Here is a 17,589-nt window from a genome sequence, read left to right on the forward strand (position 1 = left end):
AATCATGCAGTATTTCTCCTTTTGTGACTGGCTTATTTCACTTACCATAATGTCCTCCAAGTTCATCCGTCCCCCACGCTGTCGCACATGGCAAGATTTACTTTTTCTAAGGCTGAATAACATTCCATTATATGTATTATACCTCTTTTTCTTCATCCATTCATTTCTTGATAGATACTTATGTTGTTTCCATATCTTGGCTATTATGGATAAGCTACAATAAACACAGAAGTACATATATCAAGTTTTTTGGGTATACCCACAAGTCTGATTGCTTTATTATACAGTAGTTCTATCTTAATGTTAAATTGGCCCAATAGGACCCACAGTTGATAAACTCTGACAGATGGTAAACTGTATGTGGAGAGTTGTTTTCAGGTAGAAAGTGAACACATCTTCTTATTTGTCTTGGAGAAAAAGTATAGATACGGAAAGTTGGAGAGTTTTTCCAGGATATATGTATCATGATATATACTATATATATATAGTATATTTATGAATCAGAACTATCTGATATCTGTAATTAGACAAAAATAAGGGAGCTTATTATCCCCAGCATGTTAATCTTCTTTTTTCCTTTTCTTTCTTTCTTTCTTTCTTTCTTTTCTTTTTTTTCTTTTTTTTTTTTTTTGCCTACTGATTTTAGAGGTGGTATCACCTTAGGATCACTAGAAAACCATTTTAGATAACATCTAATTATGCTCTAAAAGCTTCAAGGTGGTTCTCAAAAATACTTTAATTTACTTAAGGTAGCTTAATAATGGAAAGTTTCTTCAAAATGTTTGTCTTCTATCCCTATACTCTATTCCCATTTCTCTTTCCATTTTAGATATCCATTCTAACATGTTTAATGTGTTCCTTTTTGTTTCTATGTTCTTCCTAAATAAGTATCATTGATTTATATGCAGATACTTTAAATTCACATAAAAGTAATTAGGCCGTACAAAAAAAACCCCTTCTGCATTGTAAATTACTGTGTAATCTCCAAATGTGTCTGTAAAGTGACAAACTGCAGTTATTTGAACAAAAAAGAAAGATTTCCACCTTATTGAGGTACACTGAAAATTGTTTAAGTTTTTTTTTTCATAAGATTTTGATAGCTTTCAATAAATTTATGATTTTTAAAGAAAATTTTAATTTCTTCCTTAATTTTCCCTTTCTTCAAAGGAGCATAATATTTGAGTAGGACCCAAATTTTATTTACTTTTTAAAGAGATTTTATTTATTTATTTGACAGAGAGAGAGAGAGCGAGAGAGGGAACACAAGCAGGGGGATTGGAAGAGGGAGAAGCAGGTTTCCTGCTCAGTAGAGAGCCCTATATGGGGCTTGATCCCAGGACCCTGGGATCATGACTTGAGCCGAAGGCAGATACTTACCTGCTGAGCCACCCAGGCACCCAGAGTAAGACCCATATTTTTTAAAAAATGAACTGTTTTGCAGTTTCTTCCCATTGATTTTAGAGTGAACATGTTTAGACTGCTAAATGTGTTAAATACATAAATTGAGATTAAAATTAACATTAGGATTTTTTTTTCCTTTGAAGTTTCACAAAATAAGCCATTCAAATATTTGGAGCTATGTACTAAAATGACAGGTAACAGTGTAAAAATAAAGTGGAATTTAAATTTAATGTTTTCTTACCCTTAGTTATTAAGCTTATTTCACTCATTCATTTCATAAGTGCTAATGCATAGACATAAAAACAGATGTATTAGCAGACCATGCTGCATAATGGGTGGTTATTATTATGGAGATATAACAAAAGATTTCCCCTGTGTCCTTACATGAACATTTTCTCTCAGTGAAAACACACTTTCTGTCTTTAGCATTGCATTTCTTGACTGTCATTTTTGCTGCATTTATTCCTCTTCTGATTCTAAAATACTGTCAATCTTGGATTCCCAAAATAGAACATGATCTTCTAGATATGGAAAGAAGTATAGTAAAAAAAAAAAAAAAGGGGAAAATGAAACACATTCTGAAATAAGCAAGTCAACATCGAAACATAAAATTGTAGAATTCGCTCACTTTTGAATATGTATGTAAGTTAGTATAAGATATATTTCTCTGTGATTTAGTTGGCTTTATCTCAGGAATGTAAGGTTGGTTTAACATCTGCCTCTTAAATCATCATATCAATAAACAGAACAAAATTATCTTGGTTGTTACTAATGATCATTAGAGAAAATTAAACATACATTCCTGAAAAACAAACAAGCATATTGAACTCCCTCTAGAAGGATTTTTTTTAAAGGTTTGTAAGTAGTTTGTGTATTAAATCAAATGAAAACATCAAATATAACAGTGAAACACAAGAGATATTTCCACTAATAGAAGAGCTAAAATAAAGATCCCTACTATTAACATGTTATGTAACATTGATTTGAAAACGCTAACCTGTATGATGAGACAAGAATATTAATAAGTAAGCCTACTGTGAAGGAGTTAAAATATCATTAATTGTGATGACATAATTAGCTTCAGTGGGATTCTCATCCAGATGAACACTCCCTTTTTCAAGTGTGTTTCTGAGATGATGGCAAGTAAAAGAATGAGCCATGAAGAAATGTAAGCATATGATTTTAACCACTGGCTTGGCCTAGTCTGGTGGGAAAAAATAATTTGATACGATGCAGGTGGTCACTTCCAATGTTCTTTATCTCCTTTTGCTCATAGTCTCACTCACTTTGAGGAACCAGTTATTCCCAGATTCTTCCCCAAACTCCCCTAAAGGTGAATCTGACTAGACTGAACGTGGCCTTGTCTCCATTTATTTCCATGACTGTCCGGGGTTATTATGGGATATTGTAAGGAAGCTGTGAGTGAACATATGTGTCTCAGCTTTAACTAAAAACTTAACCCATGGTCCTATCTCTCTGTACCTTCAGTTTTCCTTATTCTTGTATTTCAAAAAATATATGCCACTTTCATATTCTGAAGGCTTCTTCTTCCTGTTTTGTTTTTCCTTGACATCTGGTAGTATGCACACATCCCCAGATCTCACAGATTTTATATTCTTTTTCCTCTGCCTTTTCCTCAGAGTTTTCCATTTGCCTTTAAAATAGATTGCTGTTTAGGGGCTCCTGGGTGGCACAGCGGTTAAGCATCTGCCTTCGGCTCAGGGCGTGATCCTGGCGTTATGGGATCGAGCCCCACATCAGGCTTCTCTGCTGGGAGCCTGTTTCTTCCTCTCCCACTCCCCCGCTTGTGTTTCCTCTCTCGCTGGCTGTCTCTATCCTGTCGAATAAATAAATAAAATCTTAAAAAAAAAATAAAATAAAATAGATGGCTGTTTAGATTAATATTGCCTAAACAGCAACAAAGAGCCTCAATATACTATGTTATTTACTTGTTCAAGCCAATTAATGTCACATTACATTTCCTATTCTTGTAGCTTGATATTTCCATTTTAATATCATGGTGTTGTGCAGAATGAATAAAGTTAGGACTTGATAAAAACACTTAATACAATTCTAGACAATGTGAAATGGAAACCTCACTCATTTTTCTAAAAGTGAGAAAAAAAGAATACTTTTTAATGTATTTCCTGTCACAAACCACTATTTTTGGTTGATACTGTAAACATATTATAATATATTTTGCTTATTTGTCTAAAAATCTTGCTGAAGTGTATTTAAAATAGACTTTCTGTCCCCTTCTCTGGAGGGCAGAAAGTGGAGGAAATGGTTAAAAGTGGCCAAAGGATACCAACTTCCATTTATAAGATGAATAAATTCTGGGTATGTAATGTATAGCATGGTATCCATAGTCAATACTGAATTGTATTTTTGAAAGTTACTCAGTAGATTTAAACGTTCTCACCACACACACACACACACACACACACACACACAGATTGTAACTATGTGAGGTGATGGATGTGTTAATTAACCTTCTAAGTAATCATTTTGCAATACATAAATATATAATCACCATGTTTTACACCTTAAACTTACACAACATTATATATCAATTAGATCTCAATAAAACTGGAAAAAATGTTTCTGAAGAAGGTTAACATGCTAAGAAATGGAAATAAGTAATATCACACTTAAGAATTCTTTCATGTAGAGATAAAAGATTAGTATCCAAGATCTACAAAGAACTTCTCAAACTCAATACACAAGAAACAAATAAACAAATCATAAAATGGGCAGAAGATATGAACAGACACTTTTCCAATGAAGACATACAAATGGCTAACAGACACATGTGAAAATGTTCAAAATCATTAGCCATCAGGGAAATTCAAATCAAAACCACCTTGAGATACCACCTTACACTAGTTAGAATGCAAAAATTGACAAGGCAGGAAACAACAAATGTTGGAGAGGATGTGGAGAAAGGGGAACCCTCTTACACTGTTGGTGGGAATCCAAGTTGGTACAGCCACTTTGGAAAACAGTGTGGAGGTCCCTTAAAAAGTTAAAAATGGAGCTACCCTATGATCCAGCCATTACACTACTGGGTATTTACCCCAAAGATACAGATGTAGTGAAGAGAAGGGCCATATGCACCCCAGTGTTCATAGTAGCATTGTCCACAATAGCTAAATCGTGGGAGGAGCTGAGATGCCCTTCAACAGGTGACTGGATTAAGAAGATATGGTCCATATATACAATGGAATATTACTCAGCCATCAAAAAGAATGATTTCACAACATTTGCAACATGGACAGGACTGGAGGAGATAATGCTAAGCGAAATAAGTCAAGCAGAGAAAGACAATTATCATATAGTTTCACTCATTTATGGAACACAAGTAGGAAGATCAATAGGAGAAGAAAGGGAAGAAGAAAGTGGGGGTAAACAGAAGGGGAAATGAACCATGAGAGACTATGGACTCTGGGAAACAAACTGAAGGCTTTAGAGGGGAGGGGGTTGGGGGAATGGGATAGGCCAGTGATGGGTATTAAGGAGGGCACGTATTGCATGCTGCACTGGGTGTTATATGCAACTAATGAATCATGGAACTTTACATCAAAAACTAGGGATGTACTGTATGGTGACTAACATAATATAATAAAAAATAAAGAGATTAAATCTGAAAAAAAAATTCTTTCATGTAGAGATCAAAGACTAATACAGTCATACTATTTGCAAATAATAGTATTTTAAATGAAATTTCAGTCTGAAATGACAGGTCTCTGATCTTTCTAATAATTCTAGGGTTTCTTCTCTCTTGGCAAACTACTATCTTCATCATATTATGGTATTTGATTGAAAGCAGCAAAATGTAGATATTGAATTATCTTACTGTCCAAGGAATCTTTTATATATATGAGAGAATGGAGCGAGATAAGTATAAGAAATGGAATATTCACTCACTTCAGAAGATAGAACAGTTTTGAACAAGCAAAAAAGAGATCTAAGAGGATAGGAATTGGAACAAATGGGGCCCACAGGGTCAAATGTTTCAGGAGAAATCAGAAAGACTTATGTTTTGCCAATAGGTGATAAATAATGGCCCCCAAATGAAAAGTTTCTTGAGAGTGGTAGGAACAGGAAACAATTGCAAGTGGTTAAGGAATAACTACATGATGAAAATACAGTGGCCACACTTTCATATTAAAATGGGTTTTTTAAAAATTTTATTACAAGAACAATATATGCTATAAAAATATGCAAACAATGCTGGAGTCTAGAATGATATTTTTGGCAAGCCCATCCACAAGAAATAGCTACCATTACAAGTGAATATATGGTAGTTCTCACTTTCAAAATATGTATGTGGGGGTGCCTGGCTGGCTTAGTCAGTTAAGCATCTGACTCTTGACTTTGTCTCAGGTCATGATCTCAGGGTTGTGAGATCAATGGTTCTTAAGATTCTCTCTCTCCTCTGCCCCTGCCCCATCATTTGCACGTGCTCTCTCTCTCTCTCTTTCTGAAAAGAAAAAAAAATGTACATAATTCAAAACATTGTATCTACAGTCCATTTGTGTATTGACACAGTTGATGGATCAAGTTCCAGAAGAAAACGATTAGAGATAGAAATCAGGAGGAAAATGCTTCATTTCTAAGCAAGAAGAGAAGGAAAAAATAGATCTTAGGGGTAGGTGTATTAAGGAGAAGAAGGAAGCAATAGAGAGTAGCTTGCCAACTGAGCTAAAATGCTAGATAAGAATAATATTGGATTTGATAAAATACACAAACACACACATACACAGTTTCCTACATTCTGAGTTTAGTCATAGATTCAGACAAGTATCATTATGTTCTCTGCAGAAAGATTCACAGTTCAAGTTTGTTGGACTCTGGGCCTCTGTGAATATGGACTCTAAGGACTTTAAGATCTACTGGAAGGAGAGAGAGAAAGCGAAGAAAGGGTTGAGAGGAAGAGAGTTTTCCCTGGATCTGGAGTAGTGCTTTTGATCTTTTAAACACTGGGTTTCTGTAAAATATCTCCTTTGGAAGAAGGTATTCATCTCTAAAAGTAACTCGATAGCCAATTTCATTGCTCTTGGTTACTAGTTTCCAGGAAGATTACCAAAAGCCTGATAGTTTATTCAAAGGATGAGAAAAAAAACCCTAATATAATAATATAGAACTATCATAAAGGTCCAGATGTGTTGTTACTGATGGTCCTTTTGATACTTGTAGGTCTGGAGTAATATGAAATGGAGTCTAGAAAGATATAACTAGAACCCACTCAAGGAGGACTGTTATCATCCTCTTCTGAGCAATTAAAGGAGGGAAACCAAGGGGAGATATTAAAGATTATGGATCTTTGGTGCATTGTCATGGCATTAGCAAAGAGTATATTTCTTATCCAATAGGGAGACATCGCTCAGTTCTGCTGGCCCACAGTTTATTCCCTACAAAGAACTCCGTTAAGCCAATGGTCAATAAAGGCTAGAAGAACTGTGATTGGCAGCCCAGGTATTGCCTGTGGTATCTGTGAAAAGATTCAGCATCTTACTATACTGTTATTTTATGCTCAGATTAGGATCTCTTTGAATAAATGAATTTGATCATTCAGGACCTTAAGTGGAAGTTTTAACTTAGCAGCTCTTTTGCTGGATCTAGCCTGAAAGTTTTTTTGTGTCACACAAAATATATTTCAAATATGTGAATTAGCAACATTTAAAAGTCAAGAAATTCACAGTAAGTCTAGATTTCTTTCTTCTTGTGAAAAAAAAAAAGGCAAAATATTGTAGCAACAGACCCTCTTCCTACATGGCCGACATCAACTGTAGGTTGTAAGTTGCTCTTACCTGACTGACCCTGCAGACTTTGGAGGCAGTGACCTCTGACTTTGCCCGTGGCCCTAGTTGTATTTTTGTTCCTGAGACAGAAGTAAATTGAATGTGAATGTGACTGACCACTCTTCTACTCCAGCCAATCTCCTCAAGAGTTTCCCTTGGGCGATTCTGCTCTTAGGCAGGAACAGTTCTTAGTATGAAAATAAGTTATGATTTGAAGCACTCACATATGCTTCAGTGAGAGAGTCAGGAAGTAGATGGTTTGAGTCTTCTGGATTTCAGCTTTTTTTTTTCCTTGTTCAAAATCTTCTATAGCAGAGAATCATCACTTAAATAACATCATTGTGATTATGCCTTGATTGTCTTTAATCATTGTTATCTCAAGACAGATGAAGTAAGAAAATAGTGTGAAATCTACTTGTAATGAGGTGTTACTGTTCTGTGCCAGTAGCCTGAAACTTTGAGAACATTTGTTACCCAGAGATATACTAAAACTGAAACCCGTATAGAAACTAGAAACAAAGAATGGAGTAGCAATAAAAAGTGCAAGTTATATGGGCCTTTATTTAGAAGAATTTATGAAGATCAATTTTCTTTAGGACTGTGGCATTGGAGTTTCCTGCAAGAGTTAGTTCTTCAGGAGAAGAGTGTTAAGGTGGGAATAAAGTGTTAAACCATTAATCTTAAACAGCCGGTGGGGCTGCTGTCAGAAAATCTAATTAATCTGGCCTGAGTCCAAATATTAGAGTATGTGAAATTTAGGCTACAAATCTACAATCACAGATTATTTTGACAGATTTAACCAGCTGAATACACTTTATCAAAAACAGTCAAATTGCCTTTCAAGCTGTTTACTAAAGAGTTCCAAAGTATTTTGAATGGAAACGGGGAAACAAAGGTGATAATACTAACAGCAAGCATTTATTAAATAATGTGCTAAGCATGTTGCATATATATCTCACTTAATACTAGCAACCACTCAGTAGCAGGGGTTCTCAAATTAGCCCCATTTGAAAGATGAGAAACCAAAGCTTAAAAAACTAAATAAATTGTTTGAGGTCATGTGGATAGTCAGAAAGAGATAAATCTGAGATTCGAACTTTCCTGCATGCCTTACTATTCCATATGTACAAGGGAAGAGTGGGGATTACTTAAACATACTACTGTGGTCATCAATGGATGCTAAGGGAGTTAAACAGATTTTTATTTTCTTACTCTATGATGGTCCCTAAGGCATTTATAGTCTAATAAAATTACTTAGAGACCCATTGCTAGCCCTCCAAATAGGACTATTTTTTTTTAAAGATTTTATTTTATTTTATTCGACAGAGATAGAGACAGCCAGCGAGAGAGGGAACACAAGCAGGAGGAGTGGGAGAGGAAGAAGCAGGCTCATAGCGGAGGAGCCTGATGTGGGGCTCGATCCCGTAACGCCGGGATCACGCCCTGAGCCGAAGGCAGACACTTAACCGCTGTGCCACCCAGGCGCCCCCAAATAGGACTATTTTATTCTCTGATTCAACATTTTGTGTTTTCTTCCTGTTTGGCTAATGATTTGAAGTTGTTTACCAGATGTGACAAAATTTCAATGATGAAGCTATTTCTCTAGGAAAACCTTATAGATCTGCACATGCAAAAGTCTCTTAATCTTAAATAGTCTAGTTGATTCTTACAGCAATAATAATAATGATAACACTGGCAGAAACATCATCAGCAAACATTTTTAAAACACTTATTACATGCCAGACACAAAGCCTAGGGATTATATACCATCAATCTTCTATATTAGTAAAATGAAAAATTCCCCCTGCCAAATAATATTCATTTGTTTTTCAGAAGTATTTTATTGCCATCTACATTCAGAGCGTTATATGGAAAAGGCAGTCTTCCCCATAGGTTTGTTGTGGAAATTTTGCGACAAAATGTAAATGAACGTAAAAACAATGGACTCTGGGAAACAAACTGAGGGCTTCAGAGGGGGGGTGGTGGGGGATTGGGATAGCCCGGTGATGGGTATTAAGGAGGGCACATATTGCATGGTGCACTGGGTGTTATATGCAAGTAATGAATCATGGAACATTGCGTCAAGAACTGGGGATGTACTGTATGGTGATTAATATAACAAAATAAATATTATTAAAAAATAAAAATAAAAAATAAAGATAGGAAAAAAAACAATAATTTCAGGAGAAGACAATGAATTCACAAGCTTTGGAGTAAGATGAACCTGGAGTAGGGTTGAATGAATAAGGAAATAAAAATGTAGGACATATTGTTACATTTGAATTTCAGATAAAGGACAGTTTCATTTTTAGTATGGGAATCTCCCAGTTATTGTGTGTCCTTCACTAGGTGTGTGACAATGGACAGTTTCTCTAAGTTTCTATTCATCCATCAGTGAAGATTTAGAATTTCTCTGCATTTCTATTTATCCATTTGTGACGATTAGAATTCAGTGGCATAAAGTACATAGCTCTGTGTCTGCCACCAAGTGGGTTACAAGTAACCAGTTGATTTTGAACATTCGAAGTATGGGATCCCTAAAGCATGTGAAGTAATTTTTTCCAAATGAGTTCTCGCCATTAATCTTTTAGTAGCTGACAACCAGTCTATGATTGTGGGGAGCTGAAGATCTAGACAACGAGTTCTAAAATTAAGGCATTTTGATATCATATTACCCAAACTCTTAATGGATAAGAAAGAAGCGGGAAATCAAATAAGCCTACAGCCAGGATTAGTACATAAACCTCTTCAATATCCATTAAGAGTTCTTTGCAATGCAGCAACTTGTCTTACAGGAAATGTTGCTGAAAAACAGTTAATTCAGTAGATTTATGCAAGGATACACACACACACACACACACACACACACACACACACATGCACATGCACACACACACGCACACACACAGAGTGTTGGGTAAGCACAGCAGAATTCCAAATCTCCTTTTATAGCTTGGATAATATTTTGTTCTATCATGCAGACACAGCCTGTGGTGGTATTTACCTAATTACAGTTGAGTTAATAAACACTAGTATTTTTAATCATTGCTAATAAAATACTCTAAAAGTATGCATTTTCATCACCAACCACCATCATCCAGAATGTGAAAATGTGATGCGTTTTGTATACTTGTTCAGCAAGCTTTTAGGTAAGCTTTTGACTTCTCACCCTAGTAGTGAAAAATAACTTATCTCATAGCACTGACTTAATTTCTTGTTGATAATTTATTTTTATCCTAACAAATGCTAAGGTCTTTTCTAATCAATGATGAGCATCTCATTTTGCTGACACTGAGCTCTTCAATAGGCACTTTGCAAAGTGAGGCTCGTTTGCATTCAGCTAGTCATCACTCTGCAAGGTGCAATTTGCATTTCTGATCATGAGTATAATCTTCCATTAACTTTGTTGCAACATAGAACATAAGTACTGATATTACTTTAACTCCAATCTATTATTTTTAATATATGACATCATTTTAAAAAATCAATCCAAATTTCTGTCTTAGGCTTGTGAGCTGTTATTTTTGCAGACATTCAGTTCTATTGTTTACTAGCTAAAGAGTTAAAATAACTTATTCTCAAATCAGACAAACATGTTTTTATATTTCAGTCCTGATACTTACAAAATGTATCACATTAGGCGAGCAACTTAAATACTCTGGACTTCAGATTTCTTATTTGTAAAATGAGCACACTAACAACACTCATGGGATAGGGATTGTGTGAGTATAAAACGAAACAATATGTGGAAAGTACTTTACCTAGTGATGGACACATAGATAATACTAAATATAGTCAATATTTGTTTTCTCTTTTTTCAGTTATCATCATTGTGCTTTTAATTTTTCTCTTATTTTCTTGATTATTCTATCACTATGTTTAGTTATTTTTGCATTTTACATTAGAGAAGATTATTTTATGGAAATATATGTGAATCTTAGAAGGGGTTAGGGGACTTTGCCAGAGGAATCAAGTAATAGACCTCCCTTATTGGAGGGGAGTTTGTGAAGGAAAAAAATAACAGCAATGGAACCCAGCACTATGATCATCCCCCAAAATTGTGCCATTTCCTTTGACATCTTTGTGGCATATTTAGCAATAATTGATGAACTGATAATTTTCAGTTTGCACATGATTAGAAATAAAAAATGGGCTGACTTAGGTGTGATGACACTTGGCAGTTAGCCTCTAGAGCCCATAGTTCTGCTGCTAAGCATGGAAAAGCATGGCTATTTGAGGCTAGAATCAAATGACATTAAAGACGGGGAAGTTACTCCCTGTTTAATTTCTTTTCTTATTTCATTTAAATTCAATTAGTTAACATATAGTGTATCATTAGTTTCAGATGTAGAGTTCAGTGATTCATCAGTTGCATATAAAACCCTGTGCTCATTACATCACGTGCCCTCCTTAATGCCCATCACCCTGTTACCCCATTCTCCCACCCACCTCCCCACTCCCTGCTCAATTCTTGCTCAACCAGGATTATCCCTGGAAAGAATTAGTTTGGTGATCACTGCTCTAATTCCTTTGAACATGAGATAATTTTTATCTTTTAGAGTAGTCCTTATAATTCATGGTCTTCAGCATCAGGTAACCAACAGTGTCGAGATAGAATCAAGAAATATTATTTAGTCTGTTGTTGGTGTATTTTCTTATTTTGTTTGGTTTGTTGTTGGTATATGTTCTTTTTTTTTTAAAAGATTTTATTTATTTATCTGAAAGAGAGAGATAGAGAGAGAGAGCACGAGCAGGGAGAGAGGGAGATGCAGGCTCCCCGCTGAGCCGGGATGCTGATGTGGGGCTCCATCCCAGGGTCCTGGGATCATAACCTGAGCCAAAGGCAGATGCTTAACCAGCTGAGCCATTCAGGTGTGCTGGTGTATTTTCTATCCGTGGAAAAAAAATTTCATTTGTAGAATTGATATAAAATGAAAATCACTTATGTAAGTAAAAGAATAGTGTAAGTTACATTTGGGTATAATAATATCCTAATAGAAGTATAAAAATGTGTAAAACTTGGAAAAACTTGTTATTTCAAACAGTTTTGAAATTTTCATACACCCTTGATTTTAAATTCTGCCACTCAGTCCAACGTATTTATACCTGAAAAATGGGATATGAGAATACAAATGTTATAGGATTCTTGTCTTATTAAATGTCTAAATATATGCGTAGTGCTTAGCTCAGTGCTAGATATCTTATAGTAGTCATCTGTAGATGGACTGTTAATATTATTATTTCCTAGCTTTTTGTTCTTTTTTTCCCCATATCTTTTATTGGTTATCACTGTATCAAAAGTTAAGTATCACATTAAGTGAACTCAGAACCAGAAAAAGCTTAATTCTCTGGAACCAACACGCATCTCTGAGTAGAGTTAGGCTTCATCTATAATGAGAATAAAACTTATCATAACAGTTATCGTAGTACCAAAATTTTGAACCAGATGCAGTACTCAAATTAACTTTAAACAATTATTTAGTGTATTTTCTTACCATATCTATTTATTTTTTTCTTTTTTCTTCTTTTCTTTCCTTTTCTTTTTTTTTTCTTTCCTTCCTTCCTTCCTTCCTTCCTTCCTTCCTTCCTTCCTTCCTTCCTTCCTACCTACCACAAGTCAGTCTAATTATGTATGGTCATATATATCCTGAACCATAAGGCTAACCAGAATGTGACAGCCTTGTTACAAGTATAATAAGGGTCAAGAAATTAACGTTTCTTATAGATACTTCTTGTAAGAGATATTCGAGAATTCACTGAAAAAAACTGAAAGGTGATGGGCTATGATTTTATGGTATTAAAGTGGAAGGATAGCTTTTCTCTTCTGCTTCTGATGGGATGGAATCTGGTTACATAGGAGCCAATGTTTGAATTCTACAGAGATGTAAAATCAATACTTTTTTTTCTGGTTATAGGGCCTTTGCACATGAATATTTATCTGAGTGGAATAAGTCACACCCCACCTAGATTTTTTTCTTTTACTTTACGTTAGTGCTTCTCATTGTACTTATGAATATCTGGAGACTTTGTTCAAAGGCAGACTGTGATTTAGTAAGTCTGGAATATGCCCTGGGATTCTGTATTTCACAGAAGCTTCTAAGTAATGTCAATGTTGATCCACAGACTACATTTTGACAGGCAGACATTTTTATCACCTCCTTAGAAAGAACTTCCATGCCCTTGCCATTTAAAGTAATTCTCTTCCTAATATTATTTTGCTTATTTATGATTTGCTTGTCTGTCATCTCTAGATTATAAACTTTACAAGGTCGGTGACCATGTTACGTTGCTCATGACATCTCCAACGCCTGACATCTTGTAGGTGCCTCCCAAACAAATAAAGAAATAAATGAACAGCTACTTCTAGATTGTTTCAGTGTGTCCCAGTATCTAGATTAGCAGGTCTCAGATTTTAGCATGCATTGGGAACCCTCATGGGCTTGTTAAAATGCAGATTGCTGAACACCCCCATGCAGTTTCTGACTCAGTAGGTCCAGAGCGGAGCCTGAGAATTTGCAATTCTAAGTTCACAGGTGTGGCTGATGCTGCTGGTCCAGAAACTGCACTTGGAGAACTGACGTATAATAAAAGAACTTAATAGTCATCATTCACAAAAGATGATGCTGAAATGCTGATTCCATCTCTGAGGAAATATTCAAGCCATCTAATTTCCCTGCTTATTTAGTAGTTAGGATTCAGTTTCCAGGATTCACCTAACAATTATAGTATGGATTTCGTGAATGTGTATTATCATTTATTTTATCATCCATATATATGAGTATATATATATTCTTGAAAAAAGAAAGGGAAGAAGAGCTGTCCCTGCATCAGATCTCCTTATGGATCATAGTCACGCCAGGCTCCTTTTAAGTCTCCTGTCATGTCCCTCACACACTGCCTTTTCCTGACATTTTGCAAGCATCCAGGCTGGCCCTTGAGATCACTCACTCTGTTTGACTCGCCTGGCTTGGTTTCCTTCACAATAGCTCAGAGCCCAACACAACTTCTCTTTCCTTTCTTGTTCTCTCTCTCTCTCTTTTTTAAGCATGCAAAGTCTTACCTTCTTGCTCAAATTATGTTCTTTTTTCTTTCCTCTTTGTAATGATGAAGCATCACCGGAAAGTGGAGGAGACTGAAGACTTGCTGTATAAGCTTTCTCGTGCGTGGAGACACATTGAAGTCATTATTGTTAAGTGCATTGTGAATTTTAAGAAGGACTATATGATACTTCATTCTTCCTTTAATTATCTCCAGCAAATACTAACATGAGTAATGAGAATTGGAATTTTGGCCACAGGCAGGATGAGAAATGGCATTTTCATTTAAATATTGATTAATAAAAAGTATTTTAAAGAGAAATTAAGCACCGATTCAATGTAAAAAAAGTTAGTATCAGCAAGCATTTTTAACAGAGGTCACATTTAAGTTTGATTTAAAGCCGTCAGAAACATCTTTCTGACTAAAGATAATTTAAGTAAATTCAACAAAATGCATTGTTTCCTCCCAAAAAAACCACAAGCGTAATGAAGATAACATTATTTTTATTTGTAAAGTTAAAGTTTTAGTGTTATATTTTAAAGTTCCATTGCAGTATGTTTTTTTCTTGACAGTCTCTCTCCACATAAAGATCAGATGAAGTTGTGATGAAAATCATTGCTTAAATGACATGGGAAAGAATTGAAAAAATTATCATTTGAATAAGAAATACTTTGTGATTCCAACTCAGTTCTCTGACCTGTATTTTATTTTGTCTATGTTTTAGCATTTATATTATTATTTTTAAAGATTTATTTATTTATTTGAGGCAGAGACAGAGACCGAGGCAGAGCAAGGGGGAGGAGGCAGAGGGAAAGGGAGCAGCAGACTTCCTGCTGAGCAGGGAGCCTGATGACGGGAGGGGATGGGCGGGGCTTGATCCCAGGATCCTGACATCATAACTGAGCCAAAGGCAGATGCTTAACCGGCTGAGCCACCCAGGCGCCCCTAGCATTTATTCTTATATAACCTCCTAAGTTGTTATCTGATTAGCTTTGTAGAAATTAATACCTTTATAGATCAGGATACTTGATTTTTAAGATTTAGGATACATGATGTCAGTTTGAGGAAATAAGAGAGACATGTCTTTGGCATTTAATATTTATCATCTTTTTGGAAAATTTTCATAGCTCTGAAGGAGCCAGATGTGAAAGAAAATGTGAAATGGAAGTCATAGGTCTGCCATATTATTACAGGTTTATTTGAGCTAATTACAGCATAAATGCCACATTGGTTTTCAGTGATTCATTTGCTGGACAGTTCTTCAGGCAGGCAGGAGAAAGCTGCTAGAGACATTTTCAGTAATGCCGAGACTCTTTAATTAAACTCTGGTTGATGTTCCAGAACCTTTCTTCAGAGCCTGGGGGAATAATAATATTTATTTACAAGGCACCTTTTACCCTCAGGCTTTCAGGTCTCTTTACTACAATCAGTATAGGAGACTGTCCTAAAAAGGAAAAGCAAACATTGTGTCTGAATTGATAGCAAGTGCATATGTTTTTGTGTGAATGTGAGTTTTACTGATTAAAATACTCTAGATTCCATTCTGTCTTTAATACTCATCAAAATAATCCAATCTATGAAGGGATAGTGTGTGTGGGGGGGGAATTAGGACTCTTTCTGTTCCTGATGAGCTTTTATCCTCATTCCCTTCCTATGACTACATACTTATAAATCTGATTAGGTAAACTAGAAATGTCCTTGAGAGAATTCAATAACTTCCCTAGTTTTTAATCCCAGGAAGGAATCTATTTCTTTGCATATTTAACTATTTATATGTAACTATGTGTTCTGTCTCTTTTATCCTACCCCTTAAACTTATTCCAGGAATATTTAAGGTGGATTATAAAAGGACATATAATAAAGAATGAATACATTTAAAAACAGGCTAAAAAATGAGGCAAAGAAAAATAAAGATATGGAAATAATACAGAGCTATGTGTTAAGATACTAAATAAAATAAATGCACTTTAACTGATGTAGACAGGTTGGGTCCAAGGACCCAGAGGGGGTCCCACCCAGCCAAGAGGGTCTTGGCTTTGCACAGGATAGAAATCAAATGTGAGTCAGAGAAAGGAAAAACAGAGTTCATCAAATAGTGTAAGTGACTGGGAGAGAATAGCAGATGGAGTATCTGAGAGACTCAGAAAGGAAAAGAGAATGAGTGTCATCTTTTCTTGGGGTTAGGGGTTTATATGGGAAAAGAAGTCTAGGATACATGTTCCTTAGGCATCCAGGGTAGACTCCAGTCAGGCAAGTGTCAGGTGAACAATAGGAGTTATTCCATAAATTACCAAAAGTTGGGGGTTTTGATGCCAGGGTCAGCTTTATTTGTTTGAAGCTCATGTCCTAGGCTCCAAATACCTAATAACGTCCAAGAAGAGCAAGATCCTGCTTAGTCTTTGCTGTTTGTCTGCTAGGCTCCATTTCTGAATAAGCCAAGAAATATATACCCCAAAGTCAATTTTATTGCATGATAATTTAATGAACAAAATAATAAAAAGTACATTATTGATTTTTCTAATATCATCTAGTGCTGCAAATACATCACCATTATTGTCTACTTATGTACAGTCCACCTGTACCCTAGCCAATCATATACTTTGTTGTTCCCTGAAACCATCACATTTCTGGTCAACTACTTCACTTTATATGGCCGCTGTCCAGTATGTGTATGTCCCCTCTGCCTCTGAGAATTTGACGTATACTTCATGTCTCTACTCTTACACCATGTATTTCATGAAGACTTCCTGAATCTGGCAATTTGGAATTCATTTTAGCCTCCTTTGAGCTTTCATAGAATGTTTAATTTATTTATTTTGTGTTTTATTATGCATGCATATCTTCTTCTACTGAAATCATAACCTTCTTAGGAGCAATCATCTATTAATCACACTTCCTTGTTTCAATTCTTTTTTGGAATAAGGTACAGCACAAGTACATATATAAGTAAATAATCTTTGCTTTCTTGTTAGATCTGGAATAATGCACCTTACACATAAGATATACAATAGATGTTTCCTTTATAAATAAATGGGAGGATGAATAGCAGACAGAGTGAGCAGGATAGGGAGTGTTGGAAAGGTTATCCCATACAGTACAATTATAGGAAGATTATCATTAGCAATAATGTGTTATTACAAATATCATTCTGCAGGATCAGGTGACATCAACATTTATTTATGGTACACCTGCACATACCACCCAAAGCCAGATTTTCATCTTATCATTCACCTGCTCAAATTTCAGTGTCTGCTTGGAGTGTTAAAGATTTAAAACTTCATTTTTTTTTTGCATTTGTGACGTTTTTATTATCTGTGCTCTTTATCAGATAAAATAACGTACCTCT

The sequence above is a fragment of the Ursus americanus genome, chromosome 15 (genome assembly GCF_024610735.1).
Source record: "Ursus americanus isolate L20-20 chromosome 15, mUrsAme1.1.p, whole genome shotgun sequence".
NCBI classification, from domain to species: Eukaryota; Metazoa; Chordata; class Mammalia; order Carnivora; family Ursidae; genus Ursus; species Ursus americanus.